Source organism: Rattus rattus, chromosome 6 (assembly GCF_011064425.1).
Source record: "Rattus rattus isolate New Zealand chromosome 6, Rrattus_CSIRO_v1, whole genome shotgun sequence".
NCBI lineage: Eukaryota > Metazoa > Chordata > Mammalia > Rodentia > Muridae > Rattus > Rattus rattus.
In genome coordinates, this window is record NC_046159.1 from 43,111,620 (window position 1) to 43,128,493 (window position 16,874).

Below are 16,874 nucleotides of genomic sequence, written 5' to 3' on the forward strand. Positions count from 1 at the left end.
AAGTCTCAGGGAATTCCTAGAGATTTTCTCCAACCCTTAATCTTGGCAGCTCCATATTGTCATTCTTTCTCTTGGGCCTCTGGGCCTCTTTCCTGTCTCTCCTCATACCTGATCCTGCTTCCCTATTTCCCATCCCCCTCTATTACACCCATGTCCCTCCTTCTCTGTCCCTCCCTTAACTACTTGGTTTTCCCTTCTAAGTGGGATTCAAGCATCCTCACTTGGGTCTTCCAAGGTCTTCCAACTTCTCAAGGTCTGTGCGGGGTATCACGGGTATTCTTTTTGGCTAATATCTCTGTATAAATGAGGATATACCATCCATGCCCTTTTGGGTCTGTGTTACCTCACTCAGGATGATATTTCTTGACCAAAACACCAATGGCTCAGGCTTTAAGCCTGATCAACAATTTAAGATCAACAATTGATTAATGGGACCTAAAGAAACCAAAAAGTCTCTATAAGGCAAAGGACACTGTCTATAGAACAAATAGAAGGCTACAGATTCACAAAAGAACTTCAATAACCCTAACACTGACAGAGGACTGAAATATATAAGATTTTCTCCAACCCTTAATCTTGGCAGCTCCATATTGTCATTCTTTCTCTTGGGCCTCTGGGCCTCTTTCCTGTCTCTCCTCATACCTGATCCTGCTTCCCTATTTCCCATCCCCCTCTATTACACCCATGTCCCTCCTTCTCTGTCCCTCCCTTAACTACTTGGTTTTCCCTTCTAAGTGGGATTCAAGCATCCTCACTTGGGTCTTCCAAGGTCTTCCAACTTCTCAAGGTCTGTGCGGGGTATCACGGGTATTCTTTTTGGCTAATATCTCTGTATAAATGAGGATATACCATCCATGCCCTTTTGGGTCTGTGTTACCTCACTCAGGATGATATTTCTTGAAGATAGGAACAGTACACCAGGGAATTACCGTCAACAATTTAAGATCAACAATTGATTAATGGGACCTAAAGAAACCAAAAAGTCTCTATAAGGCAAAGGACACTGTCTATAGAACAAATAGAAGGCTACAGATTCACAAAAGAACTTCAATAACCCTAACACTGACAGAGGACTGAAATATATAAGGAACTCAAGAAGATAGATTCCAGAAAACACAATAACTCAATTAAAAATGAGGTGCAGAGCTAAAGAAAGAATTCTCAAAAGAGAAATCTCAAAAGGCTGAGGAGTAGAGCACTTAAAGAAATGTTCCACATCCTTAGTCATCAGGGAAATACACATAAAATAGATACTGATATTCTTAACTTACACTAGTCAGCATGTCAAAGCTGAACAACTCAAGGGATAGCACATGTTGATGAGGATTTGGAAAAAGAGGGACACTTTACCATTGTTGGTGGGAGTGCAATTGTTGCAACCACTCTGGAAATCAATGTAGTGGTTTTTCAGTAAATAGGGAATGGTTCTCCCTGAAGACCCAGTTATATTGATCCTGGGCATAAACTTAAAAGAGGTTCACTGTACCACAAGCACACCTGGTCCATTATATTCCTAGCAGCTTTATTCATAATAGCTAGAAACTGGAAGCAGCCCAGATGTCCAGCAACTGAAGAAAATGTGGTTTATTTATACAATGGAATATTATTTATCTATTAAAAACATTTTGGCAGGCAAATTGATGGAACTAGAAAATAGCGTCCTGGGTGAGTTAACCCAGCACCCAAAGAGCATGCTAGGAATGTAATGCAGATCCTCTTGAAAGATAACAAATGCTCTTACCCCAGCCCGCAATGATATTTTTTCAGATTTTCTATAAACTCTTCTTCCTTAAGTTGTATTAGTCTGGTATTTTCTAATGGAAATAAGACAAATAACTAATAAACTGGTGACTATGATAATTAACATTAATCTACCATTTACGCTGTGCCAGGCACTGCAATCTTGATAATAACATTGCTTTCTCTGTGTCAGTCACACAGCCCACTCCTTGCCTAAACACTGACTTGATTATCACAATGCTACAAAACATTTATTCACTATGGAAGCATCAACTTACTTGATCAAAACAGCAATTTGTGTTAAGAAACATTATATTGCTTTTAACATGAAGAAAATGAATTTTAAGAAAGATATGGCATAAGTCCACAGTCACAAAACTCATAATTAGCACTCATGGGCTTGGAACTCATGTATGTTTGGATCAAAGGATTCTGTTATTAAAATTTGTGCCATACTGCCTTTAAATTCTCCAAATACATGAGACTGTGAGAGTGTGTTAATGGCTTATGAATGTGTCGGCAAGATAGCTCAGTGGGTAAAGGTGCCTGCTGTCTAGGCTTAATAATCTGAGTGGAATTGACAAGACTCATGTGATAGAAAGAGAAACCAATTCCAGCAAATTGCCTTCTTACAACTATATATGCACTTGACTAAAGCATGAGTGAGTACACACACACACACAAACACACACACACAGACACATACACACACATGCATGCACACACACACACTAAGTAAATACACTTTAATAAGAGAGAATTTTAAACTATATTACAGGAGTAGTGTTTGCTGTATTTATTTTGGAAACCACTATGCATGTGGCAGTGATTTAAATCCCAAAGCCAAATCCCATAAAAAAATTTTATCTAGTCATAGACCCTACTGAGAATAATTAAAATAACTGTGGCTTATCCAGACACAAAAAGAAATATAGATTCTGCTGATATGAAGTACCTGGAAGCTTAGTATTCACAGACAAAAAAAAGTGTTTAGGGACAAAATAGAAAGAGAATTAATGTCTAGTGGGTGTTGACTTTCAAAGAGGATTTTGAAAAAATTCTGGAGACGGGGCTGGAGAGATGGCTCAATAGGTAAGAGGACTCTCTATCTTCCAGAGGATCCAGGTTCGATTCTCAACACTCATAGAATGGCTCACATAGTTTTGTAACTCCAGTTCCAGGGGATATGATGCTTCTGTCTTCTATATTACATAGACATGCATATAGGCAAGTTGTCTATACACATAAAATAAAGTTTAAAAATTCTGAACATGGATAACAGTGATATGTAAGGACACACTGAACTGCCTAAGTTAAAAGTAATTCAAATGGTAAATTCTGCAATTCACATATTGATCAATTCCTTCATAGAGAAAATAAAATTATAGCATTTTAAACAAATTTGATGGCATTGAAAAATAGATTCAGTAAAATAAATCAGATGTAGGAGAACAAACCGGTGTGTTTTCTTTGTACGCAGAGCCTAGATGTTTACTATGTATATTTACATGCGTTTCTGTTGTTCATGAAACCAGAGAAAAAGTCCCAGAGGGAAAGAAGAAGAAGGCATTAATACAATACACAGGCTGTGAGATAAGTGAGCTAATGGAGAAATGGAGCAATAGAAATAGAGTAAGGAGAGATGGGAAGGAGAGAAAAGGGGTAAAGTGTGAAAATGTCATAACGAAAGCTATTGTGTTCTATCTTAATTAAAAAATAATAACCATGTTCTTATGGTAATGGGTTTAGGTGAGAGAATTTTTTGAGAACTGCAAAGTTCCAATCTTCAATAAAAATATCACTACTAACATGAAACCATTTCTATTACAGTAACGCATATGCTACAAGAAACAAAAGTTCCTCCTGATCTTCTATTGATATCCTATTTCTTCAAACTTGCCAATGATACTTTCCAGATGTTCTTATCCTTTTATGGATCAGAATAACCATTAGATCCAACAGTCTTATCAAGGCCCTATCCTAACATTTACCATGAGTCTATAAACAAATGCATTCGGAAGCACATGACATTCAAAGACGCCATGAGCTTCTCTAAGTGCAGCTATGATTACAAATTGGACCTTAGTCCTTTAAGTGTGATGTGAGCATTATTTTCCTTCAATAAATTATATATAAAAAGGGCAAATGGAAAAATACAACCTTTAATTCTGGGGAGGGTAGACTGTGCTATAATTCATCCCAAATAACACAGTAAGCACTCCTGACTGAAGCAGGTCACCAAATCTTTATCAACCTTGTAACACTTGACATTTACAAGATTTCTACTCTTTTCCTTGACCTTTTTATAAAAAGACTATGTACAATTTGAATCTCATGATTTTAAAAAATCATACCTACAAATATTGCAGTAATATTGTATGAACAGTATAATAAAATAGCTTTGGAGTGTGGTGCCTTAATAAACAAGAAACGTGTCTAAACTCAAGGACTCCAGCATCAGCCATACACTAACTCAGAATCCTCTCTGACCTTCACATACAGACATTTTATGAGATGGTTCATAAGCTGATCTAAAAGAAGAACTTGTGCCTCAATAGTAGTGATCCCAGATTTCACCTGTGGAAGCCAGCCCTGATGGTTTGTCCTGAGGGCAAACGATCTCGCTTCCTTGGTTCTTGGATGACAGCTTGAAAACAGGCAGTAGCTGAAAGCACTTTGGAGGTCATATGATATGACCCCACTCTCTGGAAGAAAGAACTTCTACTTTGTAGCTTCAGCATTCATGTCCTGGATGCCACCATGGTTGGCAGTACTAACACATGCACTAAGCCAAGTAACATTTCCACTACCCCCCACATCATTTAGGGTTCCAAAAACAAATTCTTGGATTTTTGGAGGGAGATTTAAAAAAAACATGGAAATAAACGAGGGACTCAATTTCTTGAAGTTCTAGTCATGACTTTAAATTCTACAAACTAGCTTTGCGCAATGGCAGTATCGTAGCCAATGAGGTTTATCCGAGGCGCGATTATTGCTAATTGAAAACTTTTCCCTAAATTCTACAAATGAAACTAATGAATTATCCTTATCAAAAGGAAGATAAGGACATTTATGTTTACCTGAGCTTACTACACAGATGTAAACTAACTGCAGGCAAAGATTTTGTTGATACGATATTCTTTATCATGCCAGTTACTGTATGCTACTTTATTCTGCAACTCAACCAATTTGGATAAGCAATTGCATATACCATTTTAATGTAAAAAATGTATATTGAAGAGTGGTGTTTAAGTCTCTAATGCATTTATCAAATAAAGCAGGTAATATTTTGCTTGGGATATGGCTTTTAAGATATGGCTTCTGGAAATGTAAAAAATATGTTTCTTCCCCTCTCTCAAAGGTATTTTAAAGAATGGACAGTCATTCCTTGAGAACCTTGTAAATTCCAGTTTCTAAGCAATTACATGTAAATTCTTGTTAACCATATATATTCCATCCAGTCTTGAGATCAGTCTTCTAATCTCCATTATAGAGACCCTTCATTTGAGTACCTCTATTTGTAAATGCAAAATGGGTACAGATTTAGACAAAGTCCAAGGTCAATATCATCTTTTATGACCATTATAATCCTTCACTCAACTCTTAGATATCACAGACAAAAATGGTCCCCAAACAACTATCAGAACCAACAGAGCCATTTAGTAACTAACATGTTTGTGCTATGATTATTAATATAACTCTACTTCCAGTGGATTAAGATAACAGGGCAATATAATTGCCACAAATATTGGATAGTTTATTTAAAGATTAAGACGTCTCACCTTTTCCTCTGTGATCTCTAATGTTACCTAGCTTGAGTCATTGACAGTCGCTTTTTTATTTGTGGAAAGGGGCTTAAAATGTGTATGTAATGGACACGGTATAACATTTTAAACCTAAACATCTACAAAGCTAAATATTATTCTAAACACTGACTACATCTCACAACCTCAATTCTGGTTCCTTCCTAATATGGGTCCTGTAATAAATGTAGAGCTGTTTTCATTCATGTTCTTACCAACTGTCACATCAGTTATCAATTATCAAGGCATACCAAAGCATAAAAAATTTAAAAAATTAAAAAGCAAACAAAGACACACTGTGTTTTATGACAATGTTATCATTTTTTAAATATTGAAGCTGGAAATGCCTTATTTTTTGAATGATTATTTTTCTAACGTCAAAAGAAAATCAAAATTTCTTATAGTCACAAATGTTAAATATGTATCTGCAGAGGTGGTACAACAGATTCTACTTAAAGAAAGAACCAGTATGAAAGAAGGAAAATGAAAATATAAAGCACAAGAGAAAGACACACTTTTCCATAAGTATATACTTATGTGTTTGAATGTGTACGTGTGCATGCAATTATATGTGTGAGTGGTGTGTGTGTGTGTGTGTGTGTGTGTGTGTGTGTGTGTGTGTGTGTGTTATGCACGCATGTTGAAGACCAGATGACAACCTCAGGTGTCCTTATTTAGGTGCTATTTACCTTGTGTGTTTGAGACAGTCTCATAGTGGAATGGACCATGATATACAGGCTAGGCTGTTGACCTGTGAGCCCCAGGGGTCTACCTGTCTCTGTTTCTGTCTCTGTCTCTCTTTCTGTCTCTCTCTTTATGTGTGTGCTTTTCTTTAATGTATGTCTGGGGATCAAATGCAGGTTCCCTTATTGGCAAATCTTGTTGTACCAAATCTCTACCCTTTTGAGAACCATAACTCAAATAATTTTTAGCCCCATTTGGTTACCAAGAAAGTTATTTTTGAACAAATCAGGGAAAATCACATTCTCAACTCTCATTCTTTTGAATGCATAGAAAATTAATACAGCAATAAGGATGAATATGGAAATTAATCAAACAAAAACTGTAGTTTTCACACACATGTTTCTAAGTGAATTAATGATTTCCCTTTATTATAGTAAATGTGTCAAGACTGTAAAGTGTGAGGAATAATTAAAAATGTAGGCTTAAAAGCTTGAAACTTTGCCCATATTAATGAAGCACTGTGCTGAAGCCGAAACCAGGATACAAATACAATTATGTGAAAGTGTCATCAGCAGAAATTTTCAAAATATGTCTAGGGAAAAAAGAATCAAATAATAGCTTTAAAAGAGAAGCATGGAAGAGACCTGAGACATTCAGTTTTAAACATGGCTCATGGCAAGAAATAGTACACATGGAGAATCAAGTGCAGATGTGAAAGCAAAAATTCAACAGTCTAGAAGCTTTGGTCAATGTACAAACCTAAGGAGGAAAAAATAGTTCCCAGGCTGGGCATGAAGCCTAAGATCTCATTCCTATCCCTGGGTAGGTGGGGGTGGTGGATCACGTGGGACTTACTGGGCAGTGGGTAGAGGGAAAGCAGCTAAGGACAACACCTAAAGTTGTTATTCATATATACTATTCCCAGGAATATGCACAGAAAGATTGGAGGGCAGACAGAAAGGAGAGAGGAGAGAAGGAGAGGGGAGAGAGAAAGAGAGAGAGAGAGAGAGATTAATAAATGCTACATTGGATCATAGTGAGAAAAATCTGTCTACCTTTCTAGAACAGGAAATGTGAATAGAGTTATAAAATAACTTAACATTTCCATAGAAAGTAGGACTACTGAGGCTGGAGAGATGGCTCAGCAGTTAAGAGCACTGATTTCTCTGCCAGAGGTCCTGAGTTCAATTCCCAGCAAGCACATGGTTGCTCGCAAACATCTGTAATGGGATCTGATGCTCTCTTCTGGTGTATCTGAAGATAGCTAGTGTATTCATATAAATAAATAAATCTATTTCTTTTTAAGAAAAGAAAGTAGGACTACTTAAGTGATTTTTAAAAATTTTATTTTCAATTTTTTTATGAACAAAAGAACATGATAGATCTCACAAATAAAAATACTTGCTGTAAGCTCTCCCAACCAGGAATGCACTGGCGACTACAAGGTGTGAGGGGGCTCAGAGCAGGGAGGGCTCTTCTCAAACTAAACGTTAAGAACTCTGGAGAGCTAAGGATTTGAATTAAAAGTTAAATAAAAAAAAGTGTTAGCTATACTGATCAGGAAAGGCAAAGGCATGGTTAGGCTGTAGGTAAAACTTCTAAGTGATAGGATATTCCTGGTGGACCTGAATTGTAAGGAACAACCAGGAAAACCCTTGAAATTAAGAACAGAAACACAGAGAAATCAGGTAATTAAGAGCTTTGGTGTCACGCTATGGAATTTTTACTTAAGTCTACACATGTTGGGATCCCCGAGGAGTTATTATGCCAGATAATGGAATATGTTCAACACTGTGATTTTAGAAAAGGGTTATGCAGAGAGTTATGTCTAATGTTCATGTTTTTAAGAAGAGAACAGAATCTAAGCCCTACACAGCCTTCTGTTTTCTCATGGGCAAGTGACAAATAACAGGGGCTGCCTGCAAGTCAGGTAGTGAAGCAATAGTGTGAAGGCTTAGCACAGAGCTTGCTTCCTAATGCATGCAAATGGGAGGCAGCTACAGTTATTGTGGTTTTTAGAGATTGAAACAAGAGCCACTCAGGCTAAGAGCATAGGAATGTGGTGGTCCTGATTGCAGTGGCAATGCTGAGAACAACAGAGGCTGAAATGGTAATGGACCCAGGAAAACCTTAAGAGGATAGAACCTAGAATGTCTTACTTTCTTTTTGTAATTTTTAATTGACCCACAAAGTAGTGCTTATTTCTTTTTTAATATCTGTGTATACTGTGAAATGTTCAAATTGCAATCATGTATCTATCTTCCCACATGTTCGTTTGTTCTTTGTGGTGGGAACGTTAAGATTTCATCTTTAGAGCTATATTGAAATGAACATTACATACATGTTTCCTAAAGTTATCTTACTGAATCATTGTGTGTGTGTGTGTGTGTGTGTGTGTGTGTGTGTGTGTGTGTGAGAGAGAGAGAGAGAGAGAGAGAGAGAGAGAGAGAGAGAGAGAGAGAGAGAGACCTTATTCCCATCTTCTATATCAGGTGGTTCACAACTTTCAGTAATTCCAGTTCTAGGGAAATCTGACATACCTTTGGCCTCCAAGAGAAGCAGGCACAAATATGACATACTTACATACATGTAGAGTAAAATTATTCATACTTGTAAGGCATAAATAGATAAATCCTTTTAAAAGACATAAAAGATCTATTTTGATTTCTACATTGTAGTCAATCAATCAGATATAGAAAAAAAAGTAAGATGTGGAAATAAATAGATGATTGTGCATTTTAAAATATAGTCAATTGGTGCTTACAGGATTGTGTTGACTAGAAATAGTTTGTGTAGACTTTCAGAAATTTTAATTTCCAATGTGCTACCATTAATAAAATATTTAATCCATTTTCCCCTTATACTTTTAATGAAAATTCCAGTAACAGCAAGTCATAGCTACAGACAATTAAGGTTATTTTCCATGCTTATCTCTATACAAAAGATGGTTCCTTCAAACTCTCATTAACAGGCCACTCTGGAATATGAACAGGTTTAAATAATCTGTGTTTAAATTGCTAAGATTCTGCATTTCTCAGGAAAGCAAAAGCATTTGTAGCAGATTTTCCCCCACTGCACTTTAAAAGTTAGTCCTGTGCAATTTAATCCTTCAGAGAATCCTGTTTTCTGATAAACTACAGAGAATTCATGTGGCTGATTTGACCCAAACCTTTCCGTTAATAAATGTGAGAGGGAATCTTATAGAACAGAAACGCAATTGGGACGCTCACAGAAGGTTTTTCCTGAAGGGTAAGAATAATAGTGGTGTTTGACTTGCCTTTACACCTAGGGGCAGAAGATGTCCTTGTCAAATATCTCTCAGCAGAGCTGAAGTTGGACAGACACTTGCCAAAGATAAGGACAGTATAAAAAAGATAGGAATATTGGACAAAATAAAATGAGGAAAACTCATTTCCAACAGCATTTTGAATAACAATTCAGAAAAGTTTGTATTTATCAGTCATAATTGAAGTGAGTTTTTAAAGCAGAAGAAAGATAAACTTCAGGATATCTCCTGCCTACATGGTCCAAAGGACTTTCATTTACACTTTGTGCTATTTATTTGTGGTCTTTACTGGCAAAGCCCCATTTTATCTTTTTTAGCCAGGAGGCTAAGTCTAAAAATAAAGATTGTTCCCCATGATATATTTAAGAAAATGTGGTTTAATTTGCTGCTCGCCTTATCAAGACAGAGCGGAAAACAAGCTACTCTGCACATGTCTGGTAAGTAGGCGAATGCTATGTCTTCATGGAAATCTTCTTGGGCGGTTAATACTGCTGTTAATTATTATCAGCTATTCTTTCATTTCCTTTATATCCCTGCCCAGAATGCTCACTGTTGTCAAACAAAGAACCAAAACTAACACACAAAGAGAGGAAACTTGCAGGATACCCTACCCTGGAAATGTAGATACTGCAATAAAAGATAAAGATTACCTGAGTGACAGCCTCATGATCCTGTCATGTTAATATACTGATCCTTTTTGTTTTCTATTTATTTATCTTGAATTCCAGATAATGCACGAACAACTTCCTTAAGTCTGCATGTTAAACGGGATGACAGCCTTACAAAGATTTCTATCAAGTCAGAAGCTCTGATTGACAACACAATTCTGATCTGTGCAGTCACAGCCTGGAAAAGTTTCCATCTTCATACATACATATACCAAAAGAATACTGTGTTATTAACAAAAAGCAGCTCATATCCTGAAAATTCTGGCTAAGTGGAGTCAGGAAAGAAAATAGACTAAAATGCCACTTTCTCCCTGGCATCAGAGATGACTTGGATACATATTAATGCAATCTAGGGTGGGTTAGCACAGTGACTAGGGTTTGATCAAAGGAGAACGCTGACTACAAAGGTCACATCACCTCAAGTGTACATCCTCATTGGCTTCCCAATTGTGCCTGTCATGTAAGGAGGGGCAAGGGGGGGTGCTCTAAAATGAACTGAGTACCTGAGGCCTTATAAACACCACTTTGCCAGGACTTTAATCAGCCATATATCCCTTTCCGAATGTTAATGGTTTTTTTTAATATTTAACCTTAAAGAAATGCTTTTCAACAAGTAACAATAACATTGGTCTCCAGAGCATAATAGTACTGTGCTTATGAGAATACATAGTACTAGATTTCGTTTCCTGGCAAAACATATGAAATGTCTTCTGACTAATTGAAAAGAATTAAAGTGAATAAGAAATGATCTTAGACACAGTCTACATTGATGAAGCGTGCCAAAATATTTTAGTACATTTAAATTCCACATCTATCTATATATTTAACGTATTTATAAACCAGGTTCCATTTTCAGAGAATTTTAAATTGACAGCATTTGGGCATTATGGAAAAGAGTTTGTATTAACCTGACAGGCCTTGTCAGTTTCAGGTAATGAAAGACTAGACATTGGTTTCTGGCTCTACTTTATAATGGCTTTCATCTCACCAGGATCAAGAATTGGCAGCGCTCTCCAGTCTATAGTTAGCTTAATTAAAATCAACAATGTAAAAAGTCACACTTTCCGTCTCTTTCTCACTTCCTTCCATCTCCCATCTTTTTCCCTTGGATTCAATTCCCATAGTCCCATAAGCACATGAACGTGCATGCAAACGCTTCTGCAGCTGGACAGTAGTCAAACACACTGAACTGCACATGTTTAGCTCCCAACAAAATTGCTTACTTCTGCATTTACTAGGTAACCAGAGATATCCAGGGTTTTGTTTTTAGTTTAGTTTTGTTTTTAGTTTTTAGTTTTGTTTTGTTTTGTAGGTCGGGGAGAGTTGTTCTCCCACAGATATTACACAAGGGGCAGTGTAATTGCAAGTGAAGGGAATATAGACAACAGGTTTAGAAAATGAATCATGCCAAAACTATCACCTCCCCCAAGCTGAGGTACGGAGCTTGGCTCTCCAAATGTGAAGTGGTTGGCAAAAAGGCTTTGCCTGTTGTTTTCTGGATTTAAGGGGGAAAAATCTGGAAGTAGAGAAAATAAATTCCAAATAATAAAACAAGGCTAATAAAAGATTGTGAATAGGACCAATTGCAAAGCTCCCGTGATTTCCAACCCTGATCTGCTAATGTCCCATTGATTTTCTCTGGAGTGAGTATAGGGGCTGAATACATATGTCAGAGGGATGCCTACCTTTGAAGCTGGAAAGATTGACTAAGTAAATGTTATGAGCAGTTACCACCTTCTACACAACAGCCCTGGCCCATGCAATCTACCAAATAGAGAAATGAAGTGCAGAAACATTAAAATAATTACCAATTTATAATTATTTTAAAGATCTATTAAAACTCTATGATATATATATAAAATATTTCTCAACCAACCTATATTTCTCATGCATGTGGTGTGCCTTTACATTGTGTGTAGGTGAAAGGATCTATGAGGGTGCATGTGCATATGTGTTCTTGTACATGGGGATTCCGTAGGTCAGCCTCAGCTGATGTTCCTCCGTTACTACTCATCTCCTTACTGGAGACAGTGTTTCTCCTTGTTCTAAAGTTTGTGGAGCAGGCTTGGCTAGCTGGCTAGTTAGCCCCAGGAATCCCCTGTCTCTGCTTCCAAGCCCTGGGATTTCAAGCATCAACTACTATACTGGACATAAACAAACAAACAGACAGAAGCCAAACAAGCAACTAAACAAAAAAGCATGGAGTAACTTAGTTAGCAAAGCTGTCAAGTTGACACAGTCTAGAGGTACCTGAACAGAAAAATGACTGCCAAGTGAGTGACTGCCTTTATCAGGTTGGTCTGTGGATACTTTATCAGGGTAAAAGCTAGCCTACTGCAGGAAGCTATGTAAGGATGCTAGCTTCTAATCAATCTTTTGGTGAGACAGGAAATGAGCCAGCAAATTGCATCCTCCCACCCTGGATTATGGCTCCAGGTTTCTACCTTAAATTCCTGTCCTGACCTCTTTGATGATGGATTGTAACAAGAAAGTCCAAGCCAAATAAACCCTTCCCTCGATAACCCATTGCTCCTGATTAGAGGGTTTCATCTCAGCAGCAGGAAGGAGACTAGAACATGAGTGCTCTGAGATTCAAACTCTAGTCCTCTTTGCTTGCATGCTGTGTACTGTAGTGACTGTTATTCCCTCAGCCCCAAGTTTACACACACACACACACACACACACACACACACACACACACACACGTGTGTGTGTCTGTGTGTTACAAAGAAATACCAATATTCTAATGATGCAAAAAATTCTACAATAATCATTAGATTTTATGCATGTTAAACATCCATCCAAATATATCTCAGATGAAATTCCTTTCACATAACTAAAGTGCAACATGCTTTGGGAACATGCCAAGAACTTGGAATGTTCTAGAATGTTTATGCACATTACTCCTCTGACCTCTGAGACAGGATACTTAACAGAAACAATTTAAGGGGTAAAACATTAAATTTTGGTTGATGGTTGTAGTTTCTACAGGCATGAAGGAATATGATGACACTCACAGCATTTTTTCCATGGGCTGGAGTAGCAGTTCCCACTTGCACTTAATTTCCTGTCTCGTCTGTATTTTGCTTAGTTTGAGACTCCACCATATGGGATGAGGTCACCCACAGTGCAAGGCTTTACCACTTCATTTAAACCTTTCTGAAAGAACTTTTACAGGGATGTGTGCACTAGACGATTCTAACGTCCAGCAAGCTGACATTCAAGATTAATTGGCACAATTCCCCAACAGTACCACCAGCAAGAAATTACAAACATGAAAGTCGAGTAGAAATGTTATATAACCTAAATATCACAATATATATCAAATGCATCTAGAAGAATATCAAACATCTGACTATAGAGATAGGATGTTTAATTAATTATCAAACTTTGTTGGTCTAAACAGAATCAACTAACCTGGACCCTTGGGGCTCTCAAAGACTGAACCAACAAAGGAATAGACATGGGTTGGACCTAGGCCTCCCCGCACATATATAGCAGATATGCAGCTTGGTCTTTATGTAGGTTCCAAACAACTGTAGTGGGGGCTATCCCAAAAGTTGTTGCCTGTATGTGGGGTATTTTCTTGTAGATGGGCTTCCATGTATTTCCTCAGTGAGCAACAAGCACCTAGCCTCTCAGAGACTTAAAGTACCAGGGTAGGGAGATACCCAGAGGCTCTGTATCTGCTCAGAAGAGAAGGAGATGGGAAAGTATTGTGGGAGGAGCTAACCTGAAGAAGGGCAGTTAACAAGATGTAAAGTGAATAAGTAAAAACATGAAAAAGATGTTGGTCTAACTTAAAATTATGTATTTAGCATTATTCTAACGAAGGACTATTGGACAATAATTTTTTATTTTTAATTATTTTTCTCCATCTTTATTAAATTGGTTATTTCTTATTTACATTTCAATTGTTTTTCTCTTTCCATGCCAACATCCCCCAACCCCTCCACCTCCCCTTCTATGTGGATGTTCCCCTCCCCATCCTCTCCCCATTATCGCCCTCCCCCAAACAATCCCGTTCACTGTGGGGTTCAGTCTTGGCAGGACCCAGGGCTTCCCCTTCCACTGGTGCTCTTACTAGGATATTCATTGCTACCTATGAGGTTGGAGCACAGGGTCAGTCCATGTATAGTCTTTGGGTAGTGGCTTCGTCCCTGGAAGCTCTGCTTGGTTGGCATTGTTGTTCATATGGGGTCTCAAGCCCCTTCAAGCTCTTTCAGTCCTTTCTCTGATTCTTTCAACGGGGGTCCCGTTCTCAGTTCCGTGGTTTGTTGCTGTCAATCGCCTATGTATTTGCTGTATTCTGACTGTGTCTCTTGGGAGAGATCTACATCCGGTTCCTGTCAGCCTGCACTTCTTTGCTTCATCCATCTTATCTAGTTTGGTAGCTGTATATGGGCAATATTTTTGTAGAAACAATAAATGTCTGAAGAGTTTATGTAAACACAAAGGTATCATTTTAGAAGATGTTTCTTTTAACACACAAAATCAGACATTGCAATTAAAGAAACAGCATAAAGGCCCAATTTCAGTTTGTGACAAATGAGAATATTGCACTTTGTGTCGGCACAAAGTCTGAGGGTTGAGGGCTAGTGGACCTTTCCACAGTCATCGACCCACAACTTGAGAGCCCTGCACTGACTTTCGTGGAAGTCTGAACTGACTGTGCAGTTTACCTCCTTGTTCCTGCAATGTCCACCAATGAGAATGCTAATTCAACAGCTTCCTGGCTTAACAGTTTCAAGAACAAGGGGAAAGACAGGACAGAAATGTGGCACCCAACGAATAGAAGATAATGTGGAACTTAGGAAAGCTAAAAAAGATGACCAGATGCTGAAAATGAGAAATATCAGCTCATTTCCTGATGATGCTACTTCTCCACTACAGGAAAACCTAAACAAACAGGGTATTGTAAATTGGTCTGTTGAGGACATTGTGAAAGGCATAAATAGTAACAATTTGGAAAGCCAGCTCTAGGCTGCTCAAGATGTTCGGAAACTGCCTTCTAGAGAGAAGCAGCCTCCTATAGACAACAGCATTAGGGCTACTTTGATCCCAAAATTTGTGTCCTTCTTGGGCAAAACTGATTGTAGTCCCATTCAGTTTGAATCTGCTTGGGCGCTCACCAATATTGTTTCTGGAACATCTGAACAGACCAAAGCTGTGGTGAATGGAGGTGCTATCCCAGCATTTACTTCTCTCTTGGCATCTCCCCATGCTCACATCAGCGAGCAAGCTGTGTGGGCTCTTGGAAGCATTGCAGGGGATGGTTCAGTTTTCCCAATATTTAGTTGTCAAACATGGTGCAACTGACTCACTGTTGGCACTTCTTGCAGTTCCTGATCTATCCCCCTTAGCATGTGATTACTTATGTAATCTTACCTGGACGCTTTCAAACCTTTGTCGAAATAAGAATCCTGCACACACACACACACACACACACACACACACACACACACACACACACACACACACACACACCCTTTAGATGCCGCTGAGTAGATTCTTCCTACTTTAGTTCGACTCCAGAGGTATTAGCAGATTCCTGCTGGGCTATTTCCTACCTGACTGATGGTCCAAATGAGCTCATTGTGGTGGCTGTGAAGAAAGGAGTTGTTCTCCAACTTGTGAAGCTTCTAGGAGCTACTGGATTGCCCATTTTGACGCCAGCACTAAAAGCCATGTTGTCACCGGAACAGATGAACAGACTCAGAAAATGATAGATGCAGGAGCACTTGCAGTCTTTCCTAGCCTGCTAACAACCCCCAAAACTAATATTCAGAAGGAGGCCACATAGAAAATGCTGGACACCAGGAGCAGAAACGTCAAGTTGTGAATCACAGCCTAGTCCAGCTTCTTGTTGGTGTCCTCTCTAAGGCAGACTTTAAGACACAGAAGGAAGCTGTGTGGGCTATAACCAGCTGTACCGGCGGTGGGACTGCTGAACAGATAGTATGTCTTGTTCATTGGGCAACAATAGAACCTTTGATGAACATCTTGAGGGCAAAAGATACCAAAATTATTCAGGTTATTCTTGATGCCATTTCAAATATCTTTCAGGCTGTTGAGAAACTAGGTGAGACAGAAAAACAGTATAATGATTGAAAAGTAGGCTTAGATAAAATTGAAGCACTACAGAGCCATGAGAACAAGTCTGTATACAAAGGCTCATTAAACTTAATTGAGAAGTACTTCTCAGTGGAGGAAGAGGAAGATCAAAATGTGGCGCCAGAAACTACCTCTGAAGGCTTTGCCTTCCAGGTTCAGCATGGAGCTCCTGGGACCTTTAACTTCTAATTTCCAGCCAAGGCACAAAGTTGTTAGCTCTGCGCTGTGCTATGCTGTGTTCTCATAAATTTGTCTTGCTGCTTCTCTACTAAGAACTCTTTTTAAATGTGGTTTGTTATTGTAACATTTTTTACAAAAGAAATATACTTGAGCAGTTATAAGCTGTACATACTCTATGAAGCTGTCCTCTGAGTTTATTTCTATGTGGAATTTTGTACCCTGTCATGTCCTGTAAATAAAGGTTAAGTTCCATTCTTCTTTAAAAAAAAAAGTAGACAGCCATGTGCCACTTAAGAATTCAGTCAATGAAAGACTGAATATAGTATATATGGCTATACCTTCTAGGACTAAGTAACTGTGTTCTCTAACCTCTTTCCAATGTTTAAATAACTGACATTT

General features: G+C 38.2%; 2 pseudogenes; both read left to right on the top strand.

Moving 5' to 3' along the window:
* The first annotated feature begins 4,678 nt into the window (after positions 1-4,678).
* On the top strand, positions 4,679-4,799 carry LOC116904798 (annotated as a pseudogene).
* A 10,079-nt stretch (positions 4,800-14,878) lies between these two features.
* LOC116902705 lies at positions 14,879-16,484 on the top strand (annotated as a pseudogene).
* Positions 16,485-16,874: the final 390 nt, after the last annotated feature.